The sequence below is a fragment of the Tursiops truncatus genome, chromosome 10 (assembly GCF_011762595.2).
Source record: "Tursiops truncatus isolate mTurTru1 chromosome 10, mTurTru1.mat.Y, whole genome shotgun sequence".
Classification (NCBI taxonomy): Eukaryota; Metazoa; Chordata; class Mammalia; order Artiodactyla; family Delphinidae; genus Tursiops; species Tursiops truncatus.
In genome coordinates this window covers 18,738,386-18,764,269 of record NC_047043.1, presented here as the reverse complement: position 1 = coordinate 18,764,269, position 25,884 = coordinate 18,738,386, and the positions used below count along the sequence as shown (strand labels likewise).

At 36.9% G+C, this 25,884-nt stretch overlaps 1 long non-coding RNA gene across 2 annotated transcripts in view; it reads left to right on the top strand.

Moving 5' to 3' along the window:
- LOC141279637 (uncharacterized) overlaps nt 1-24,337 on the top strand; it is a 30,663-nt gene extending 6,326 nt beyond the window's left edge. The window contains exons 1-3 of one of the 2 annotated variants that reach the window (XR_012334220.1): nt 14,869-15,033; nt 22,044-22,142; nt 24,308-24,337. This is a non-coding gene — a long non-coding RNA (uncharacterized lncRNA). Of the gene's footprint in view, nt 1-14,868; nt 15,034-22,043; nt 22,143-24,307 lie in introns of those variants that run through there. The other variant, XR_012334219.1, reaches the window with a different exon arrangement.
- The last annotated feature ends 1,547 nt before the right edge of the window (nt 24,338-25,884 follow it).

The following is a 25,884-nucleotide window of genomic DNA, read 5'->3' as shown; positions in this document are numbered from 1 at the left end:
TCCCTCTGTTTTATTATTACAGTTTGGAATACTAACATTCAAGAATTCCTCCCAGGTCTGAAAAAAAATTGTACCCAGCTTTAAAAATAGGTCTTCCTTCTTCTTTTTGAAGTTTACAAAAAAATTCCTTCTCTCAAGACTGATTGAAATAATTTATCAGTTACTATTAAAATTCTTCTCCATTCACTGGGTTTGGAAAGCACAGAATCATAAGAACGAAAATCTCCTAGTTCCCCTCTCATTCTGTAAATGCTAGAGAACTGTGGGTACAACCAGATAAAAAGTGGCATTATCTCAAAAGTTTCAGTAAATAATGGATCTTAAATGAAGAGTCCAGACAGAGTCACAGTGGCTTGGATGAGTCAGCCTGCGATGGGAAGCTGCCCTGGCACAGGGAGGTGGTGAGAGCTCTAAGGTTTGTGTCTCCTTTATATGGTCCAGGTGTTCTCTTAGTTGAAGAAGGACCTTTTTGTCCATATTTCTTTCAGTGCTTTCTTTCCCCCTTCAGTAGAATCATGGGTCAGACCCTCCAAATTGAGAAAGAAAACTGATTTTCTATGGGATCATAGAATTTTCTGCACAGTAGGAATACACTAGCTGAAGAGGTCAATCCAAAACTGAAAAAACTAAATGAAGTGGTTCAGAAATATAAACTAGAAGTTGTGGTGCTTTGTCACCTGCTGCTGCTCTTCCATTTAATACTAGAGTAATTGCTAATTCACGATGATAAGCCAAAAAGAGGATGATTATGCATGTGCCTGTACAATGGTAAGAAGTGGCACTTTGTTTCCTGTGGCTGCCACCCAACAAAGGCAGCAGTGAGAAGCAGGGTCTGGTTACCCTGGTAGCCATGGTGCTGAAGCCGGCCATCTTGGCATCGCTCCGACTGGGTTGTCTTTGTACTCACAGACTGCCAGTGCCCTCCCTGTTGAAAGGATGAATATGTGGGCCTTTACACAACATCGTGGCTTAAATTAGTTGGATACATGGGGCCTCTTGCAGCACCTGCTCCCATTCTCAAATTCCAGCTCTGTTGGGAATTATTATCTAGCTCCCTTCTTCTCTCACCCTCTCCCTTTGTAATTATGTTTAATCCCACAGACACCTGCCTTGGCTCTGGGGGACTACTGATAAAAAGAGATGAAAAGACCTTTTTTCCATTTGTATCCACATCTACCAAATAAACACAACAGGCCCTGGCTAATTAAACATGTCTAAGGGGAAGGTGTGAGAAACCCCCCATGAATAAGCCAGAGTGCATACTCTCGTCCAATTCTGTGGGGTCATCTTCGACTGGCTCCAAATTCAGAAAAATTTCTAAACCATGGTTAAAACGTTCTATCCCTGCAGCTTCTGATAGCAGTTCTACTTAGAGCTGCGATGACTGGATTTTCAGCACAGTTTTATTTGAAATGCATTGTATTCCTCACTTTCTTGACTGAGGATAAGGCAGGTAAATGACAGGCTAGATAATCTGTTATTGAAACATTAACTTGAAAATTTCATATCTCAGGAGAGTTTTCTTTTTAACACGTTTTTCAACCCCCCATCACCCAGATTTAAAATTAATTTTATTAAAATTATTTTAAAATAACTTTTACATTACAAATTATTTTTACATTGAAAATATAGCATAAATCTTCATCTATCATCCTTTGAAATATTTGTGTTTGAAGTAAAACATTTTAGAAAACTGCATAGTTTGTTCTGAGTATCCATTGGCATACTATACAGAAACAATATTTTTATCTTTAAACAGTTATGAAGGATCCTGGGACATTTGTGCTTTGGTGAAATTTAACTAAAATATTTAAGGGAAAAAAAGTTTGGAGAGACTGGTTGGGGGATGTGAAAGACTGTAAATAATTGAAAGTAATATCTTAATATACAAAATAATTACTGAACAGTAGAAATTTCCTTTCGCTTTCCACACTGAGGGTTAATGTAATCAATAGAAAACCTGACAGAAGTCTGAAGCATGATACTTTAAATTCCATGGGACATGGTTCTAAATTTTGTTAAAAGTCTTATTGAGAAGCAGCCTTTCTTTAGTCTCAGAGTTTGTGGATAGATATGGGTAGAACAGGGCATCAGTTTGGATCATCCTCTTGTGTGGGAGAAATGACTTTTTCTCTTGTTTAGGACCAAAGGTAAAGGAAAAACAATTTAAATATATAAACAAGTTTACAGTCAAAATACAAAGTCGTATGGGCTGAAAAAAGTCCTGTTTAGAAAACAAACATTCTATTGGAGTCTCCTAGTACAGAATTCAAAGTTCAAGCATACAAACCTATGCATTTATGCACTTGAGCTTTCCTTTTCATATTTCGCTAAAATCTTTTTCATTCATATTTCGCTAAAATCTTTGTCTACATAAATGACCAAACTCGACGTAAATCTGCCATAATAATGCTCATGTTTTTCTGTGTGTATGTTGTTTCTCATCTGCATTAAATAGTTCAGGAATATGTCATTAAACATCACATGACATTTTGGAATATTTTGGGAGAGTAACTGGAACATGTTGGCAAACAAGAATATTTCATTAGACGAGGCAGAACATCAGATATGAGGCCTTATATTAAGGACTGTGAATGTCTTAATGAATGTAATGGTGCCTTGAGATAGCTTATGATCTGAGGTGATAATATTTAATGATGAATGTGAGAAAAAATAGAGCTTCAGTGTATATTTTTATTTAAAAATAAGAAAGGAATAAGGTGAGACAGTGGAAATGTACTCAATAATATGAACATATTTACTCTGGATCCCCCATTCCATCCGTCTGCTGAGTGCCTCGTGTATTTCAGAGTAGGCGATGTACCAGGAGGAAGCATCCACCCCCACAGAGGGACTACTGGTGGTTTCTTCATGCAGGTGTTGGCTTTCAAAACTGTGTGATAGGGCTTCCCTGGTGGCGCAGTGGTTGAGAGTCCGCCTGCCGATGCAGGGGACACGGGTTCGTGCCCCGGTCTGGGAAGATCCCACATGCCGCGGAGCGGCTGGGCCCGTGATCCATGGTCGCTGAGCCTGCGCGTCCGGAGCCTGTGCTCCGCAACGGGAGAGGCCACAACAGTGAGAGGCCCGCGTACCACAACTGTGTGATATATTGCAATTTACATGCCTTTAGTTAAGTGGGATTTTAAATGGTATTATCCTCTTTTAACTGAACTAAATCCTCATGAAATGGGCAAGTGGCATAGGAGTCCTGAGGAGAAAGTATGGGTCAAAAATAGTACGGATCACGTAATTGCAGCAAACAATAAGAGAGCGTAGCGCTGATACTTCTCTATTTCCTATGAGCTCTTCATCAACTGCTTCAGAAGGAGGAAAGGATGATATAATTATATCTGATGAGAAATCGGTACCTCAGAATTAATATTACAAAGAAGATTATTTAAAATATGCTTATCCACCATGGTTAGTGATGGATGAGCCTTGCCTTAACTATATATTTTGCCTCAAGATTTTAGCTAAGAATAGTGAAGCTGTAACACTTAGCAAGATACCTTAAAATATTATTATTTCATTTTTATCTCATGCTTTATTTTTCCTATTTGTGTGTGCAGATAATAATGCATAGATGGATTAGTACCTTATTAGATCTGCATCCTGCATACGTACATTATAACATTATTTGGTCTAAGAGATTTGCATTTGATTGTTGGTTGTCCTCTATGCTCCACGTGGTGTTGGCTGAATCATATAAACCTCCCTGGGCATCAGTTATCTCAACTAGAAAATGATACGCAGTTACCATGTCCAAGTTAATTGTTTGGGTTGGTAAAAACTTAATGATGCCTAGCTTCAGGAATCTCTGCCAGGGTTTTAATGAAAAATGAAGAAGTCCCATATGCCCTTTCCCAGAATCCTTAACCAACAGTCTATCTGTTAGACTTTGCTTCACCAAAAGAAATCCATTGGTTGAGATCTCACAACTTAAAGGAAGCATGAAGTTACCTCTAGGCTCTGACTGAAAAAAAAAAAATTACACATGTATGGTTTCCAAGGTAGTGTTGCTACCAAAAACATATGTATATTTAGGAAATATGCTTGAACTTTGGGTGACCTGAAATCTACCAGCACACGTTACAGGCTGGGACATCTGGTGGTCAATAAACTTATTTATTTATTTATTTATTTTACATGAAGCAGCTGTACTTGAGCAGATGACCAGAGGCTGTGCAATCAGAGTGTGAATAGCTGAATTAGTAAATCATATTAGGCTTCTTAGGCACTTGTTTAAGGGCTGCATGTGCCTTTTTAATTTTCCTTTATTAAGGTCGGCCCCAAACATAGCAGTGTTAGCAGTAGGGTTATTAGTGACTTATTTGCTTCATTAAAATTTATGGCACATTTTACATCCACCATCTGGGGCAGCGTCTCCCCTCTTCACTGTTAACGTGTAACTTAAAACCATGGCTGGCACTGATAATTCCTGAAAAAATACTCTGTAGATGGAATTCTTTTTTTCTAATGCCAGAATTATACTGCCAGGAACTCAATACACAAACACCATAAGAGCAAAGGCAATATTTCCAGTCCAGCCACACTCAGTCACTGCTAGGACACAAAGTCTTATATTCAAGAGGGTTTTTTTTTGCTTTTTTTTTTTTGTTTTGTTTTTTTCTGTAAGTTTCGGGTTTTTAGATAAAGCAAAGAAAAAAATAGAGAGGAGTTGTTATTTTAAGGTTGTAAACCCTGTGGAAAAAAGGAAAAATCTTAAAATTCATTGCCAGAATACTGAATATTTCGATCTCCTGTGGTTTAATTCAACAATATTTGGGTTTAGGAGGTTGCAAATACATAAATCACAGTATGGATTTAAAGTAATGGACTGAGACATTTAAGAGGTGATGGGCTTTCAGGGCTTGCCTGATCCACGAAATTGTCTGATTAAGTCCTGAGAAAAATATTAGCAATGGCGGTGTAAGCACTACTTCCAAGCTTAACCTCTTATCCCTTGTTGAAATGCATGGGATGGAAATCTATGAGGTTGGAATGGAAGACTCTTGAATACAGAATCTGAGATATATTTCACAGTAGAACCCATGAGATGGAAAGGATATTTGGGATAATACTTTGTAAATCCAGTATTTCTTTTGGTCAACACACACACACACACACACACACACACACACACACACACACACTACTAGAATTCTTCGTATAGATATCATTCTCTTTAGTTTCCAAGATTTTTTGTTTTTTTGCATCTTTATTGGAGTATAACTGGATTACAATGGTGTGTTAGTTTCTGCTTTATAACAAAGTGAATCAGTTATACATATACATATGTTCCCATATCTCTTCCCTCTTGCATCTCCCTCCCTCCCACCCTCCCTATCCCACCCCTCCAGGCGGTCACAAAGCACGGAGCTGATCTCCCTGTGCTATGCGGCTGCTTCCCACTAGCTATCTACCTTACGTTTGGTAGTGTATATATGTCCATGCCTCTCTCTCACTTTGTCACAGCTTACCCTTCCCACTCCCCGTGTCCTCAAGTCCATTCTCTAGTAGGTCTGTGCCTTTATTCCTGTCTTACCCCTAGGTTCTTCATGACATTTTTTTTTCTTAAATTCCATATATATGTGTTAGCATACGGTATTTGTCTTTTTCTGACTTACTTCACTCTGTATGACAGACTCTAGGTCTATCCACCTCATTACAAATAGCTCAATTTCGTTTCTTTTTATGGCTGAGTAATATTCCATTGTATATTTGTGCCACATCTTCTTTATCCATTCATCTGATGATGGGCACTTAGGTTGTTTCCATCTCCAGGCTATTGTAAATAGAGCTGCAATGAACATTTTGGTACATGAGTCTTTTTGAATTATGGTTTTCTCAGGGTATATGCCCAGTAGTGGGATTGCTGGGTCATATGGTAGTTCTATTTGTAGTTTTTTAAGGAACTTCCATACTGTTCTCCATAGTGGTTGTACCAATTCACATTCCCACCAGCAGTGCAAGAGTGTTCCCTTTTCTCCACACCCTCTCCAGCATTTATTGTTTCTAGATTTTTTGATGATGGCCATTCTGACTGGTGTGAGATGATATCTCATTGTAGTTTTGATTTGCATTTCTCTAATGATTAATGATGTTGAGCATTCTTTCATGTGTTTGTTGGCAGTCTGTATATCTTCTATGGAGAAATATCTATTTAGGTCTTCTGCCCATTTTTGGATTGGGTTGTTTGTTTCTTTGTTATTGAGCTGCATGAGCTGCTTGTAAATTTTGGAGATTAATCCTTTGTCAGTTGCTTCATTTGCAAATATTTTCTCCCATTCTGAGGGTTGTCTTTTGGTCTTGTTTATGGTTTTCTTTGCTCTGCAAAAGATTTGAAGTTTCATTAGGTACCATTTGTTTATTTTTGTTTTTATTTCCATTTCTCTAGGAGGTGGGTCAAAAAGGATCTTGCTGTGATTTATGTCATAGAGTGTTCTACCTATGTTTTCCTCTAAGAGTTTAATAGTTTCTGGCCTTACATTTAGGTCTTTAATCCATTTTGAGCTTATTTTTGTGTATGGTGTTAGGGAGTGATCTAATCTCATACTTTTACATGTACCTGTCCAATTTTCCCAGCACCACTTATTGAAGAGGCTGTCCTTTCTCCACTGTACATTACTGCCTCCTTTATCAAAGATGAGGTGACCATATGTTCTTGGGTTTATCTCTGGGCTTTCTATCGTGTTCCATTGATGTACATTTCTGTTTTTGTGCCAGTACAATACTGTCTTGATTACTGTAGCTTTGTAGTATAGTCTGAAGTCAGGGACCTTGATTCCTTCATTCCGTTTTTCATTCTCAAGATTGTTTGGCTATTCGGGGTCTTTTGTGTTTCCATACAAATTGTGAAATTTTTTGTTCACTTCTGTGAAAAATGCCAGTGGTAGTTTGATAGGGATTGCATTGAATCTGTAGATGGCTTTGGGTAGTAGACTCATTTTCACAATGTTGATTCTTCCAATCCAAGAATATGGTATATCTCTCCATCTATTTGTATCATATTTAATTGCTTTCATCAGTGTCTTATAAGTTTCTGCATACAGGTCTTTTGTCTCCTTAGGTAGATTTATTCCTAGATATTTTATTCTTTTTGTTGCAATGGTAAATGGGAGTGTTTTCTTGATTTCACTTTCAGATTTTTCATCATTAGAGTATAGGAATGCCCGAGATTTCTGTGCATTAATTTTGTATCCTGCTACTTTACCAAATTCATTGATTAGCTCTAGTAGTTTTCTGGTAGCATCTTTAGGATTCTCTATGTAGAGTATCATGTCATCTGCAAACAGTGACAACTTTACTTCTTCTTTTCCGATTTGGATTCCTTTTATTTCCTTTTCTTCTCTGATTGCTGTGGCTAAAACTTCCAAAACTATGTTGAATAATAGTGGTGAGAGTGGACAACCTTGTCTTGTTCCTGATCTTAGTGGAAATGCTTTCAGTTTTTCACCATTGAGGACGATGTTGGCTGTGGGTTTGTCATATATGATCTTTATTATGTTGAGGAAAGTTCCCTCTATGCCTACTTTCTGCAGGGTTTTTATCATAAATGGGTGTTGAATTTTGTCAAAAGCTTTTTCTGCATCTATTGAGATGATCATATGGTTTTCCTCCTTCAATTTGTTAATATGGTGTATCACATTGATTGATTTGCGTATATTGAAGAATCCTTGCATTCCTGGAATAAATCCCACTTGATCATGGTGTATGATCCTTTTAATGTGCTGTTGGAGTCTGTTTGCTAGTATTTTGGTGAGGATTTTTGCATCTGTGTTCATCAGTGATATTGGCCTGTAGTTTTCTTCCTTTGTGACATCCTTGTCTGGTTTTGGTATCAAGGTGATGGTGGCCTCGTAGAATGAGTTTGGGAGTGTTCCTCCCTCTGCTATATTTTGGAAGAGTTTGAGAAGGATAGGTGTTAGATCTTCTCTAAATGTTTGATCGAATTCTCCTGTGAAGCCATCTGGTCCTGGGCTTTTGTTTGTTGGAAGACTTTTAATCACAGTTTCAATTTCAGTGCTTGTGATTGGTCTGTTCATATTTTCTATTTCTTCCTGATTCAGTCTTGGCAGGTTGTGCATTTCTAAGAATTTGTCCATTTCATCCAGGTTGTCCATTTTATTGGCTTAGAGTTGCTTGTAGTAATCTCTCATGATCTTCTGTATTTCTGCAGTGTCAGTTGTTACTTCTCTTTTTTCATTTCTAATTCTATTGATTTGAGTCTTCTCCCTTTTTTTCTTGATGAGTCTGGCTAATGGTTTATCAATTTTGTTTATCTTCTCAAAGCACCAGCTTTTAGTTTTATTGATCTTTGGTATAGTTTCCTTCATTCCTTTTTCATTTATTTGTGATCTCACCTTTATGATTTCTTTCCTTCTGTTAATTTTGGGGTTTTTTTGTTCTTCTTTCTCTAATTGATTTAGGTGCAAGGTTAGGTTGTTTATTCGAGATGTTTCCTGTTTCTTAAGGTAGGATTGTATTTCTATAAACTTCCCTCTTAGAAATGCTTTTGCTGCATCCCATAGGTTTTGGGTCGTCGAGCCTCCATTGTCATTTGTTTCTAGGTATTTTTTGACTTCCTCTTTGATTTCTTCAGTGATCACTTTGTTATTAAGTAGTGTATTGTTTAGCCTCCATGTGTTTGTATTTTTTACAGATCTTTTCCTGTAATTGATATCTAGTCTCATAGCACTGTGGTTGGAAAAGATACTTGATACAATTTCAATTTTCTTAAATTTACCATGGCTTGATTTGTGACCCAAGATATGATCTATCCTGGAGAATGTTCCATGAGCACTTGAGAATAATGTGTATTCTGTTGTTTTTGGATGGAATGTCCTATAAATATCAATTAAGTCTATCGTGTTTAATGTATCATTTAAAGCTTGTGTTTCCTTACTTATTTTCATTTTGGATGATCTGTCCAATGGTGAAAGTGGGGTGTTAAAGTCCCCTACTATGAACGTGTTACTGTCGATTTCCCCTTTTATGGCTGTTAGTATTTGCCTTATGTATTGAGGTGCTCCTATATTGGGTGCATAAATATTTACAATTGTTTTATCTTCTTCTTGGATCGATCCCTTGATCATTATGTAGTGTCCTTCTTTGTCTCTTCTAATAGTCTTTATTTTAAAGTCTATTTTGTCTGATATGAGAATTGCTACTCAGCTTTCTTTTGGTTTCCATTTGCATGAAATGTCTTTTTCTATCCCCTTAGTTTCAGTCCTTATGTGTCTCTAGGTCTGAAGTGGGTCTCTTGTAGAAAGCATATATATGGGTCTTGTTTTTGTATGCATTCAGCCAGTCTGTGTCTTTTGGTAGGAGCATTTAGACCATTTACATTTAAGGTAGTTATAGATGTGTATGTTCCTATTCCCATTTTCTTAATTGTTTTGGGTTCGGTATTGTAGGTCTTTTCTTTCTCTTGTGTTTCTTGCCTAGAGAAGTTCCTTTAGCATTTGTTGTAAAGCTGGTTTGGTGGTGCTGAACTCTCTTAGCTTTTGCTTGTCTGTAAGGGTATTAATTTCTCTATCAAATCTGAATGAGATCCTTGCTGGGTTGAGTAATCTTGGTTGCAGGTTTTTCTCCTTCATCACTTTAAATATGTCCTGCCAGTCCCTTCTGGCTTGTTTTTCCCTTGCTGTTTCTAATATGTTTTCTTTATATTTAATTTTTGACAGTTTGATTAATATGTGTCTTGGCGTATTTCTCCTTGGATTTATCCTGTATGACACTCTCTGTGCTTCCTGGACTTGATTAACTATTTCCTTTCCCATATTAGGGAAGTTTTCAACTATAATCTCTTCAAATATTTTTCAGTCCCTTTCTTTTTCTCTTCTTCTTCTGGAACCCCTATCATTCGAATGTTGGTGCGTTTAATGTTGTCCCAGAGGTCTCTGAGACTGTCCTCAGTTCTTTTCATTCTTTTTTCTTTATTCTGCTCTGCAGTAGTTATTTCCACTATTTTATCTTCCAGGTAACTTATCCATTCTTCTGCCTCAGTTATTCTGCTATTGATCCCATCTAGAGTATTTTAAATTTCATTTATTGTGTTGTTCATCATTGCTTATTTCATGTTTATTTCTTCTAGGTCCTTGTTAAATGTTTCTTGCATTTTGTCTATTCTATTTTCAAGATTTTGGATCATCTTTCTATCATTATTCTGAATTCTTTTTCAGATGGACTGCCTATTTCCTCTTCATTTGTTAGGTCTGGTGGTTTTTTATCTTGCTCCTTCAACTGCTCTGTGTTTTTCTGTCTTCTCATTTGCTATCTTACCATGTTTGGGGTCTCCTTTTTGCAGGCTGCAGGTTCGTAGTTCCCGTTGTTTTTGGCGTCTGTCCCCAGTGGCTCAGGTTGGTTCAGTGGGTTGTGTAGGCTTCCTGGTGGAGGAGACTAATGCCTGTGTTCTGGTGGATAAGGCTGGATCTTGTCTTTCTGTTGGGTAAGTCCACGTCTGTTGGTGTGTTTTGGGGTGTCTGTGGACTTATTATGATTTTAGGCAGCCTCTCTGCTAATGGATGGGGTTGTGTTCCTGTCTTGCTAGTTGTTTGGCATAGGGTGTCCAGCACTGTAGCTTGCTGGTCGTTGAGTGAAGCTGGCTGCTGGTGTTCAGATGGAGATCTCTCGGAGATTTTCGCCATTTGATATTATGTGGAGCTGGGAGGTCTCTTGTGGACCAGTGTCCTGAAGTTGGCTCTCCCACATCAGAGGCACAGCACTGACTCCTGGCTGTAGCACCAAGAGCTTTTCATCCACACGGCTCAGAGTAAAAGGGAGAAAAAGTAGAAAGAAAGAATTAGTAGTAGAAGAAGAAAGGAAAGAAAGAAAGAAAGAAAGGAAGGAAGAAAGAAAGGAGCGAGGGAGGGAGGGAGGGAGTAACGAAGGAGGGAAGGAAGGAAAAAAGGAAAATATAAAATAAAATAAAGATAAAATAAAGTTATTAAAATAAAAAATAATTATTAAGAAAAAATTAAAAAAACAAGCAAACAAAAAAAAGGACGGATAGAACCCTAGGACAAGTAGTGGAAGCAAAGCTATACAGACAAAATCTCACACAGAAGCATATACATACACACTCGCAAAAAGAGGAAAAGGGGAAAAAATCATAAATCTTGCTCTCAAGTCCACCTCCTCAATTTGGGATGATTCGTTGTCTATTCAGGTATTCCACAGATGCAGGGTACATCTAGTTGATTGTGGAGCTTTAATCCTGCTGCTTCTGAGGCTGGTGGGAGAGATTTCCCTTTCTCTTCTTTGTTCACACAGCTGCCGGGGCTCAGCTTTGGATTTGGCCCCGCCTCTGCGTGTAGGTCGCCATAGAGGGTCTGTTCTTCGCACAGACAGGAAGGGGTTAAAGGAGCCTCTGATTCGGGGGCTCTGGCTCACGCCGGCCGGGGGGAGGGCGGGGCATGGAGTGCGGGGCGGGCCTGCGGCGGCAGAGGCCGCCATGACGTTGCACCAGCCTCAGGCGCGCTGCGCCGTGCATTCTCCCGGGGAAGTTGTTCCTGGATCCTGGGACCTTGGCAGTGGCGGGCTGCACAGCCTACCTGGAAGCGGGGTGTGGATAGTGACCTGTGCTCACACACAGGCTTCTTGGTGGCGGCAGCAGCAGCCTTAGCGTTTCATGTCCATCTCTGGGGTCCGCGCTTTTACCCGCGCCTCGCGCCCGTCTCTGGAGCTCCTTTAAGCAGCGCTCTGAATCCCCTCTCCTCGCGCACCAGGAAACAAAGAGGGAAGAAAAAGTCTCTTGCCTCTTCGGCAGGTGCAGACTTTTCCCCGGACTCCCTCCCGGCTAGCTGTGGCGCACTAATCCCCTGCAGGCTTTTTTTCACGCCGCCAACCCCTGTCCTTTACTGGCGCTCCGACCGAAGCCGAGCCTCAGCTCCCGGCCCCGCCCGCCCCAGCATGTGAGCAGACAAGCCTCTCGGGCTGGTGAGTGCCGGTCGGCCCTGATCCTCTGTGCGGGAATCTCTCCGCTTTGCCCTCCGCACCCCTGTTGCTGTGCTCTCCTCCGCGGCTCCGAAGTTTTCCCCCTCCGCCACCCGCAGTCTCCGCCCGCGAAGGGGCTTCCTAGTGTGTAGAAATCTTTCCTCCTTCACAGCTCCTTCCCACTGGTGCAGGTCCCATCCCTATTCTTTTGTCTCTGTTTATTCTTTTTTCTTTTGCCCTACCCAGGTACGTGGGGAGTTTCTTGCCTTTTGGGAGGTCTGAGGTCTTTTGCCAGTGTTCACTAGGTGTTCTGTAGGAGTTGTTCCACGTGTAGATGTATTTCTGGTGTACCTGTGGGGAGGAAGGTGATCTCTGCGTCTTACTCTTTCGCCATCTTCTCATCTTTCCTCCAAGATTTAACATTAGACTGTAAATGTACTACAGTAAGGGACTGAGTTACGGTCGTTGTTCTCAAAGAGAGCATATTCTGCTCCCATATATGTTACTTACTGGCTGTATAAACTCTGTTTTATGTTTCCTTATCTGCAAAAGGGGAGAAGAAGTATCTTTTAAACCCATTGTCTAAAGTTTGTAATGATCAAATTAGAACATGAATGTTTAAAATTTTTAAAAATTCTTAAAGCATTATTAAACACCAAGCTGTGCATTATTTCCAATAAGAAAATAAAATATTTGAATAAAAGAGGATCTTATAAAGCTAGAATCCACCCTTCCAGACAATACTTAAAAGAATCAGATGAGATAATATCTTAGTATTAAAAAGTCCAGAAATGGGAAATTCACTGCAAGGATTAAAACCTCTTACTGACAGAGTTTTTTCACTTCTAACCTAAATTTCTGATCTTTTCTTAGGAGCCCATTTTATCTTTTCACAAAGTAAAGTCTCCTCACTGGAAATGGGAGAATAGATGAGTAAAGACCCTTCTGATCCTAAAGTGACTTTCACTAAATTTTTCCTCAGTTTTTTCTTTTCTAAGTAAAATAATGAAGTTTAATTTTTTTCCCCCAAAGGGCTATTTTACATCCTGAGAATCTTCTTGATTCTTATGATTTCCCTAATCAACTTTATCCTCAGAGAAAAGAACCGAACCTAATATACACCCAACTAAGTATCCAGTTAAAACATCGTCTAATTAGAACTAGAGTCTGTACTCCCCTTAGTAAACTCAATAATATAGTTAGGTTTGTAACACACACCCAGACATAAATGAGTCTTGATTTTAGACCAAATTCTGTAAGAAGTGATGTTAATCTAGTTTAATCCCTTCTAAGTACCAGAACCTTGACTAAAATTTTTAGCTACAGTTTCAGAAGAACTTGGAGATTTATGAAGATTATAACAGGATTTATGAAAAAATGATTGAGTCCATTCTCTAGTCATGAAAATTATGTTCACCTTACTATTCATATTCAAATCAAGTTTCTCTGTCACAATAAATTTTAAAAATTCCAGATAGAGACTGCTCTGACAGCCTGAAACCCAGTGTGAAAATAAATTTGAGCATATCTGTTGCCTTCCTAAAATGGACATGCATTGTTACTGTTGTTTAAAGACAATAGTCTTTATATTGATATTTTGGGGATACAGCCCATTCTTGCTGATACAGTTATGGATTACTTTCGATGCAAACAGAAAAAAAATATAAGCCTAAATGTGTATGTTTAATATTTACACAGATTCCCACTTACACTAAGGGTGTAGAAAGCCCCATGAGAGCATCACTCTTACCTTAATGACAAGAAAAACCTATCTAATCTTGAACATTCATATTGTTTAGCTCATCATAGAGCTCAAACCACAAGACAACCAGGTAGACTAAATTCTTTTTTTCTTTTTTTTTTTTGTTTGCGGTACACGGGCCTGTCACTGTTGTGGCCTCTCCCGTTGCGGAGCACAGGCTCCAGATGCGCAGGCCCAGCGGCCGTGGCTCACGGGCCCAGCCGCTCCGCGGCATTTGGGATCTTCCCAGACCGGGGCACGAACCCATGTCCCCTGCATCGGCAGGTGGACTCTCAACCACTGCGCCACCAGGGAAGCCCTAGACTAAATTCTGAAAGGTGTTAAGACCCTCCCAGGAGAGATGGGTCACATGACTATCTTACCTTTGGCAAGCATGGGGAGTTGGGGGAACTGGAATAAAAGTGGGCAAGGAAACTACAAATAAAATGTCAATTAATTATTAAAGACTGAGTATAGGTTAAAATGTTACTTTAAAATCACCAGAAACACCACTCAAAAGGGGAGTCTGCACCCAGTGCCAGCCGTTAACCACAGGCTTCCACTGAGTGATCATGTAAGATAATTGGGATACAGTCAGGAGACTTGAGAGGAACATCTTTTATAGTACAAATGTGCAGGTCCTGTCTAGGTTTAAGGATGTAAAAGTACTACCTGGAGAAGCTTTCTATGCTTACATGATTACAGGATGATGATCAGCTGCTGCTACCCATCCCTGGACCCTGCTTGGACATGAGAAAAAAAACTAACTGCTGTCGGAGGATGGGAAAGATATCCTCTTACCTTCCCAGTTTCTACCTTGGTTTTAGGCATAGGTAAGGTATGCTATCATTGAGGGAAATGTAGGAAATCAATCTCTACAGTGTGCTGATGTGATGCAAAAACATCTGCTACTCTGGAGTAACAGGAAAACAGCTGGTACCCAGGATCCTGCACTGGTACAAGGCAGAGATCTTCTGTTGCTAGGAGAGGGCAGGAAAATCACTCTCATTAAAGATTCCCACCAGTACAGAGCAGAGTTTGACTGACATGGGATGTGGGTAGAATGTCCACTCTCTAGACCCTGCATTTGAGGAAGAGGTTGTTTGCCAGTAGGGAAGGAACAGAAATGCTGAGAAAGCTCTCCTTTTGATGTTCAGGTGTATATGGCATGCTGAAGGCTGAAGGTAGAACAGAAGAATGGAGAAATACCCTACTCCTACCACAGCCCTACACCAAGTAAAAATCAACAGAAATATATCCCGAGGAAAGGGCAAGAGTGTGGAGACAAGACCTTGCTGAAATCTGAGGATGGAGAAGGAATACAAAGAAAATTCTTTAACACTCCAGGCCTCATGGTAAGCAAAAGTAGCAGTAGCCTACCACTAGAGGAATTAAAGTCTGTGGAAGACTAAAAGTAACTAGGGCAACAATAAAACTGTACATATTCCCAACTACAGACTAGAATGACTCAATCAAGTACACTAATGACTTGACAAAAGAAGAGGCATGCTTATTTTCAAGAATAAACACTATTTTTCTCAGTCTCTGCTGCTGTGCTTGTTCCACACATCAAGTCTAGCATCCAGTAAAAACTTAGGAGAAACACAAAACAAAAAAGGCAAGCAAACCCCCTCATTTTCAAAATGCAAAAACAATCAACAGGAACATATTTAGAAATGACCGAGTTGTTGGAACACTGATTTAAAACATAATAATATGTTATATAATATAGTAGAAAAGTTAAATGATATGCATAACAGGTGAGGAATTTCAGCAGAGAGATTACAATTATACAAAGGAGTCAAATGGAAATGCTAGAAATGAAAAACAATATTAGAGATGAATAATTTCCTCAATTAGCTTACAACTAGACTGAACACAGCACAGCAAAACAAATCAGTCAACTTGAAAATGGTTATAGGAATTTTAACAACTATAACACACACACTCACACACACAGAGGAATGTCAGGAAAAAAAATAGAGCAGAGCTTCAAAGAGCTGTAGAATAGTGGACAAATTTAGAGACTTGAAGTTGCAAAAGACAATAAAGAGAATGGGGAAGAAGAAAACAAAAGGTAAGGAGAAAATCATGAAAGTGGCCAAGGAAAAAAAGAGATATTACAGACACAATTTAAAAGATAAGAACCACAAGTCTTCCTAATCCAGAAGAAAATAGAACAATATAATGAAATTACTAAAAGAAAAAAATGAAAAAATCTATGTCCACTTAAAATATGTTCCATAAATTAGAATAAAAGAAAATAGTTTTGGAAAACACAAGCTGAGAAGAGTTACTGCCGGTAGGCTTAACCTGCAAAAAATGTTAAGGAAAGTTGTTCAGTAGAAGAAAAATGATATCCAAATGAAAATTTGGGTGTACACAATAAATTAAAGTACACTAGAAATATTAAAAAATGCAAGTAAATATAAAGAAATTTTTTTAATCTTTTAAAACAGACTATTAATAATAATCCAATGTAAAATTAATAACAGTGGAATTTTATAAGCTATATAGAAATGAAATGTGACAATAATCTCACAAAGAATGGAAGTCAGTAATGGTTCTGACATCTTATGTGAAATAATGTAAAATAACATTATCTGAAAGTAAACTGTAAAAAACTAAAATGATAGATTGCACATGTTTAGAGCAACTACTGAAGGGAATGAAACAAAAGGATATAGTTTACAAGCAAGAAGAAGAAAAACTAGATCATAAAATTATTCTATGGCATGGAAGAGCAAAACTAGTATACAGAATAAATGGAACAAATAGAACACAGCATGTGGTAGATTTAACCCAACTATATTTGTAATTACAATAAATATAAATGTTGTAAACAGCACAATTAAAAAGCAAGAATAGATGAATGATAAAGACCTTACTCTATGCTACCTAGTGGAAACCCAGGTTTTTTTAAAAAAGAGACTTAGATAGATTACAAGTAAAATGAAAGAAGATATACCATGTGTATTAGCTCCCTGTGGCTGCTACGGCAAATTACTGCAAACTTGGTGGCTTAAAACAATAGCAATTAATTTTCTCACAGTTTTGGAGACCGAAAGTCTGAAATCAGTATCATATCACTGAACCAAGAATCAATGTCAGCATCAGTGTAGTCCCTCCAGAGGCTCTAGGGGAGAATCTGCTTCTTGCCTTTTTCAGCTTATGGTGACTTCCAGCATTCATAGATTTGTGGCTGCATCACTCTAATCACTGCCTACAGGTCATATTACATTCTCCTCTTCTGTCTGTAAAATTTCCCTCTGTCTCTCTCTCATAAGGACAATTGTGATTGCGTTAGGACTCATACAGATAATCCAGGATAATCTCCCTCTCTCTAAAGATTCTTAATTACATCTGCAAAGTCTTTGCCATATAAGGTGACATTTACTGGTCCAGGAATTTGTTAATTAAGGTAATACCTTTAGAAATTGGCAAATTGCTTAAATTCAAATTAAGCAGAAGGAAGGTAATAATAAAGTCTTTGTCATATAAGGTGACATTTACTGGTCCAGAAATTCGTTAATTAAGGTAATACCTTTAGAAATTTGCAAATTGCTTAAATTCAAATTAAGCAGAAGGAAGGTAATAAAGGTAAAAGCAATCAACAAACAAAACACAGTGGAATGGTACAGAAAGACAATAGAGAAAAATCAAAGCGAGCCAAATTTGTTCTGAGTAAACATCAATACAATTGGAAAACTTTACCTGAATTAATGAAGGAAAAAAAAGGGAGAAACATAACCAATATGAGGAATGAAAGGAATAATTATAGAAAACACAAATATTAAAAGGGTGAAACTGGAGTATTGTAAGCAATCTTTTGCCAATAAATTCCACAATTAAGATGAAAAGATGAATTAATTGAAAGACACAAACCAAAAGAGTTTACTCAAGAAGAAATACATAACATAAATTAAAAAAAAAAAGAAATAGCTCTATATCAATTAAGTAAACTGAATTAGTAATTTAAAACCTTTTGAAAAAGAAAATTTCAGGCCTAAAAAATTTCACTGTTGAATTCTACCTAATATTTTAAAATAAAAAATTATAATTCTATACTAAGTTTTCCTGTATATAAAAGATAATGGCAAATTTTCCAACTCATTTTATGAGTTTAGAATTACCCAGAAAACAAAATGAGACCAAGATATTACTAGAAAAGAAAACTACAGACCTATTTCCCATCTTTTTAAAGATTTTAAAAATTATTTAAAAATTATCAAATCATAATCAGCCATATATAAAAGTGATAACTCTTTATGTCCAAATAGGATTTATCCTAGAAATGCAAAGTTAGTTCAACATGTGAAAATTAATCAATTTAATTCATCACATTCAGAGACTAAAAAAGAAAAAAAATACTTATATCAGTAGAGACAGCAAAAATATTTGACAAAATTCAATATACATTTGTGATAAAAAAGTAATAACGCTCAGCAGACAAACAATAGAAGTGAACTTCCTCAACCTGATAGAGTGCACGTATGAAAACCTAGAGCTAACATCATATATAATGGTGAAAGACAGAATGCTTTCACCCTAATATCAGGAACAAAGCAAAGATATCTCACTCACCACTTGTATTCAACATTGTATTGGAAGTCCTATCTAGTTCTGTAAAGCAAGAAAAAATTAGGCACCCAATTTGGAAAACATTTTATTTGCAGCAATATTATTCTCTAATTAGAAAAATCATAAAATATCTACAAAAAGCTTTCTGGAGGTAATATGTGATTTTAGCAAGGTGACAGGACACCAGTTCACACAAATATCAATCACATTTCAATATGCCTGCAATGTCCAATGCCCTGGAAATTGAAGTGCAAATAAAAACTTTGAAATATATCAAAATATACAGTATTTAAGACTAAATTTAACAAAACACATGAAAGACCTATAAACTGAAAACTCCAAAATATTGCTGAGAGAAATTAAAGAAAATCTAAATAAATGAAATTGTGTACTATGTTCATGTGTTGAGTCTCAAAATTGTTATAATTTAATTTCTTCTCAATTATCTCTAAAAATTCAAAGTACACAATCAAAATCCAGGCAGATATTTTTATAGAAATTGAAATATTTATTTTAAATTTATATGAAAATAAATACAGCAGTTTGACTAGGATGTGTTTAAATGAGATTTTCCTTGTGTTGATTCTGCTTGGTGTTTGCTAAGCTTTTTGAATCTGTAATTTTATGTCTTTCATTGAATTTTGTAAATTTTCAGCCATTATTTCTTCTAACCTTTTTTTACTCCATTATTTCTCTCTTCTTTTCTTTTGAATCATCTCATAAGTCACTTAAGTGCTGCTCATTTTTGGTCTTTTTTTCCCCCCCTTTATGTTCTTCATTTCTATTGTACTGACTTCAAATGGAAATCTTTCCTATGTAATCTCCATTTTGCTGTTAATTTGTTGACATTTTAATTTTAAATATTATATATCTCAGTTCTGTAATTTCCATTAGATTCTTTCTTTATACTTTCTATATCTCTGCTGAGATTCTCTGTCAATATGAGCAGATTTTCTTTTATACTGTAGTCTTAAGCATACTAATAATAGCTACTTATGTGCTATTCCAACATCTACGAATAGAGTTGGTCTCTATTCATTGTCTTTTCTGTACAGAATGGCTTATGTTTTCCTATTTCTTCTTATGTTGAGTCATTTTGGATTGTATGCTGTACATTATGAATGACATGTCATTGAAACTCTGGGCCTATTATATGTTCCTCTAAAGAGTTCTGTGTTTGTTTTTGCAGACTGTTAACTTGGCTTAACTCAAACTGAAAATTTTGTTCTGTTTTCCTTGCAGTTGTTGCCAGGGCTGCTTGTTGCTTGCACAATGCATGTATTTGAATCATACAAGGGTCAGTCAGAGACTTAGAGTGTATATATATGTATATATATGTGTGTGTGTGTGTGTATATATATGTATATATATATAATTTGAGGCTCCCCTTCTCTGACTTTTTCTTTTCTAGAATTAATGCCTTCACTTTCAAGGGATGTGGTTGCCTCAAGCACTATTCTGATTTGTCAGTCCAGCAATGTTGAGGTTTTTCTACTGGAATTAGAGCTATCCAACATTGAGTACTGGAGACTACTCTCAGGATGAAAGATGTAAAATAAGAAATTCAGACAGTATCATGCCTGTCTTAGTTTCCTTGTATTGTCACAGAAATTACTTTAAACATGGTATCTTTAAAAATAAACTTACTTCGGAAGCCAGAAGTCAGAAATCTAGGTGTGAGTAGGGCCTTGCTTTCTCTGAAGGTTCTAGGGGAGGATCCTTCCTTACCTTTTCCTAGCTTCTGGTGGTTGCCAGCAAACCTTGATGTTCCTTGGCTTGTAGGTGCATCACTCCAATTGCTGCCTCCATCATCACATGCCATTCTCCTTGTGTGTCTTCATGTTCAAATTTCCCTCTTTCAAGGAAATCAGTCATTGCTGTATGACCTCATTCTAACTTGACTGCATCTCCAAAGACCCTAATTCTAAATAAGGTCACATTCATAGGTATGGAGATTAGAACTTGAACATATATTTTTTTGGGGGGGACACATTTCTACTGACTATAATTCCCTTCTTTCAAATATTCCACTCCCATTCTTTGTCTCTTTTTGTTCACTCTCTGGTACCTTCAAGCAGTTGATTTCTGTTTTTTCCAGAATGTATAATTGTTATCTCTAGCAGGGTTGGTTTTATAGAAGCTATTAAACCATACTTGTAGTGGAACTTTCCTTCCTTACCGCTATGCCCCCCACCCTGTCCATATCTATCTATCTATTTATCTATCTATCTATCTAACAATTATCTATCTATCTATCTGTCTATCTCCTTTCTGTCTCAGTTGCTCTGTGTGCATGTGTGTGTCTTTCCCTCTTTCACCACAACAAAAATACAAAATCTAGGCCCTTATGATTTTGGATAGAAGATTTATGATTCTGTTGGATTCAAGCCCAGATAATTCTTAGTTGCTTATTATATACTTCTTCAATCAGAAGTTTGCTCCATTCTTTAAGACAAAATACATAAAACAAGTAGAGAAAATGAGATGGAAAAATGGGAGAATTTCCTTTTTGTCTTATATTTTTGTAGCATTTTTACCTCAAATTTTATGGAATATAACTGAAAACACACATATTTCTTAATGACTACATGCTACCCCACTGAAAAAAAAAATTGAAAATTTTATGTTTGATTTGGAAGACAGAAAGAAAATTAGGCAAAAACCGTCTCTGTCTATAAATGCTCATGATTTTTGAAGAATTATTTGACTGTTTGAACTTCAGTTTCTACATCCATTAGGGTTATTTGTGAGGATGAGTTATTAGGTTGGCCAAAAAGTTCATTTAGTGAATACATTGTTCAATAAAGTTCTTTGTGAAAATGAAAACTGTGTTTTTTACTTAAAACCAAATGAACTTTTTGGCCAACCCAATACATCATTTGAGTTACAATGTGTGGCACATCCAAGTAAAAATAGACCTTGTTCACCAGAATTCAGCCTTATGTTGTCATTCATTTTTCCATGCTTTCATTTCTCCTTAATACATTTTGATAGAACTTAAAAAAATATAGCTTTATAGTTATAACAAAATGACTGGTTGAAATAAGTGGAATCCTTACTACATATAACTTGGATCATCCATTGGTTTTGATTTGGGTTTTTTCTCCTGAAAGCTGCTTTCAGAACCACTCTCAAATCCTTGTGCTACATATAGTGAGCCAGTATCATGCATACGATTCTAGATACTCTCTTCAAAAACGTGAGTTTTTTATTTTCCTGTTAAAAAAATAGGATTATGAGCAGCTACCTTCTCTGTAAATTCTGCCTTAGTAGAAATACAGCAAGTCTTTTGTTAATTTGAGTATTCAAGTTTTACAAGTATAGATTCACTCTTTTTTTTTTTTTTTATCCCTAGGCACTCAACTTTGCTGTGCCTACAAAGTGGATAATAACATATGCCTTATGCATGCTTCTGAGAAATGCAAAAAAAGTTAATTAGAAAATGTCAAGAAAGCTCTCCCAGATCCTTAGAGGGAAGACCATCATGTGACTACAATATATCATTAGTATAAAAATAAAATCATTCCCAATCCCATAGCTCTAGAAGGGTCTTTACACATCGCTACTGCTTTTAAGAAATAAAATTATGGACTCACTGAACTGGAAAGAATCTCAAGAAGTCGTGTGGCCCACTCCCTGATTCAGGAGAGACCAATTCTACCATCGCCTGTGACTTCCTAACCTGTTTTTAATATGACTAAAGAGAAACATTCCACAACTTCATTTGATAATTTGTTTAATATCTCTCACTCACACAGAAATATTGTTCTAATCTCCGTTTTAGGAAATGTAACAGAATCTAATTGAAGAGAATATGATTCAAGATACAGAGTGGAATTTCTTAGTCAAGAATCACTGACCTCAACTATTTTACACAGCTAAAGTAAGTGTTGGATATGAGAGAGGGCAGAGATGGGATTTGGCCCTGAAATCAGGTCAGTGTCTTGATTATAAATCTTTTATTTAAGAGAAATTTCTTATAACATTTAAAAAATCTATTTGCTACATGAAGTTGCAAAAAATGTCCTTCTCTTCCATTCTGTTTTCCATTGTATCTACGTGTATTAAATGGATTATAGTCCAAAAATCAGATTTAAAATGTTATGATTGGGCTTCAGCTAAAATATTAGGAAAAAAAGTACTTGAGAGAACCTAATAAAGCAGGCATTTTCTCAATAGTTTCCTTAATATAATCAGGTTTACAGTATAATCAGAAATATTTATAAAAGGCTCACTAGGCCACTTTCTACTGTAGCTTGGGATTCAGAATAATATATATATACACTGACCAAATGGATTTATGTAAAGAAAGGACATGTTTATGCACAGTTTAATTTACAAGTATGTATTATTTCAGGTAATATATATCTGTAAACCATATACAATTTGAATATTTTTCTTCTAACTTTTAAAGAAATTAGAGTTGTTCAGTAGTCAAGGAATTCATTTGAACACTTCCGCAAAGCAAGTAACAGGGGCCCTCCTTTCATAAGATGCTGGGTGTGTCCCTGCATTATGTGTGACTGGTTCACTTGGATCTGGTCTCCTTTCTACTTCCTATTTCTTTTCTCTTTGGCCAGTTTCATCATGTCTCTGAGCTCCATTTGCCCTTCCTTGAACCTGCTGAGTTTGAGAAATCCATAATTTAAACAAAGAGAGTTGTCAAGCAGACAGTTGCAAAGAGCTTCAAAATTTATTAATTCAACAAAAAGTATAGACCTCCTTACAGCCCTATACCAATAACTTACACTTTGGGCTATCAGAATCTTTTTACAACAAGCACTATTATCACACATATTTACCTAGCAAACTATATTCAAGATTTAGTAATAGCTATTGCTTTTGAGCAGTTTGATACAAAAAAACTACAATGCTACAATATACTACATTGTATGGACATTTCTTAAAGTTCACATTAACAAGATATGACCTTAAATGGAACATTTGATCAAAACTCTACTTTCTATACCTAGTTAAGGACATTTATTCAGAGGATCTAGACATTTATTTGATTATTTCCATGCATCCCAATCCTCTAGACAAAGCCCACACTGGAGAGAAAAGAAATGAAATAATTAAAGGCAGCAGATCAACAGAATATATGTGATTTCTTTTCAGTGATCTGGAATTGAATTTTTGCCCAAAAGAACATCAAAACTGAAGTCAAGCTTTTCCAGTAGCACTGATTTAAACAAACATGCACTGGGACTTATTTTTATACATCAAGGTACACAGCCAGAGGTTTTATTCAGGATTGCCATTAAATAAACTCCCCTCAGGGCCCTGTAAAAGATGGTATTTGAATTATAAGTAGACATATCCCATTTTCCACGTTCTGCAAGCCACTGAAGATTTCTCATTGCCGAGATTGTGGCAAGGGAGCTGCCCCCTTTTGTATTTCTGTTGAGCCCTGTCTCTACAGTAATTATGAGTTTGAGGGATCATTAAAAAGTCTGAATTTTTTCTTTTTCTTGGTACATAAGACTGCTTTTGCAGCTCTGTGGCTGATCAGCAACATGTTCTAAAAGGCTTTTGATGTATACATGGCTCATTAAGTAAAGGTCAAAATTGGACATTGTCCTGTTAATTTCCTTTTTCTAGAGAAATCAATATCTGCATCAACATTCATTAAATTTGACAGAAGCTAGGAAAGTTAGATGTGAAATGTAAATCAATACTTACTCCTGATAGGATTAACTTGCCGTACAGAGAGTATAAAACATCAATTCTTTATACATATTGTTCAGCCCAATTCTCCACTCTGGCTTTAGGGTGCCTGCATTTTGCCTTTTTGGCCTTCAGCTCTAATCTGGCTTTGGGTTTTTGTTGGCTGGAGCTGAATATTCTATCCCTGAACAAATTTTACATCTCATTAATATATACTGAGTGTGATTTTTCCTGTTGTATTATTAAGGGTGCAATTTGTTAAGACTAAATCATGCTCTACCACCACCACTCCCAAAATCTAGATATTTTAAGGTTTCAGAATCTATTTTATTTCCATATGAAATTTGCAGATTAAAACATTTCATTTTCTCTCCCTTGCAGTTACCGGCAGAATTTTTGATTTCCCATGAATCCCAGAAATGTAAGTTTGGAAAAGCTCAGTTTATTTATACAAATGTCTAGGAGTTGTTTCGTTGGTTGTCATTACAGTTATCACTGAGACTGTGAACTCTACACCTATGCATTTCCATGAACGCAGCATTCTTTTAGTTGACACTAATGTTTATAATGATAACCATGTGCTGTTGCAAGATTCTGAGACATCTTTTGAAATGAAGAATACAAAATGTTGTGTATTGTAGTTGTATTGTTCTGTAGATTTTGTTACATTTTGATTTTTTAACGGAAAATTTATATATGGAAGCCACTGACCCCTCCTCTGGCGTTAGGTAAGGATCTCTGGGTATGTCACATTTGTCTGGAAGTCTGAACAGCAATTACTGCTTTTTCCCTCCAAACAAATTTGGGTTTGCCAAAATTCTTGATGGGGAACAGATGCCAGCCAGCACTGTACCCTGCCATGTCCTCCTTCATCTACTGGTTCTCTGGCCACTCAGGAATTTCTCAGCAGTGTCAGAACTGGGCCTGGTTTGCAATAGGACTAAAATCCAAACTAGAGACAGCTGGACTCAAAGGGCTGAGTGGGCTCTTTCGGTTGAAGGAGGTTATCTAGAAGGATTATAATAGAAATCAAGGGGAAACACCCAGACATAAGAAATAGAGGTATATTGATGTTTTTCATGCTGAAGTTAGAGCAATCAGTTTGCATCACCGTCCTGCTTTAAAATATACAATTTCCTAGGCAGTTAAAATGAAGTGCCTATTTCTGAACATGGCCTCTAAAGTTCTAGGTAATGTGATGCCACACCTCCTTCTCTACACTTTTCTACTCACAGACATCTTTCCTGATCATCATCCTGGAGAAAGCAATCCCCCCACTGAGAACGTGCCTCATGCTCTTGCTGTTGTTTTCTTCACAGCACTTCACACCATCTGAAATGATTTGTTTATTCATATTTGTATGCTTTTTCACTAGACTATAAAATATAAGTGTTAGAGATTTTATAACTAGAACAGAGCCGGGCATAACAAGCATTTCTGGTACAACTGAAAGGTCAACAGGTATGTCACATTTGGGTTGAAATTTCTTGAATGACCTCAGTATAGAACTTCCCAGCATATCATGGAACTGGAAGGAAATCTGCTGTAAAATTAAGAAGCTTAATCTTTAGGGCCTTCTCTTACACCAGACTTTCTATAGCCTTGAGAAGGGCCCTGGAAATTTTACATGGTCACATAATCACATAAAATTTGAAAAATTGTGATATTCTATTCTGAATCTCCTTCCATCACATTTCCCATCATGTTGGCTGGTGTTGGGGTACGTGTAAACATATTGGGAAGATCTAGCTAAGGAGGAATTAATTTAGGAATACATTTGTGGTGGATTTCTTGGGATGTATTTATGTGGTTTATAGTCACTTTCATGTACACCGAAGTTACTGCTTGCCATCCTGACACAGCCTCAGATTTTCTTCCAAATGAGATGTACTCGTTGGTTATTTAACGCTAATACCAGTACTTCTCACCCTAAGGAAACAGTGGTGATACCAAATTTG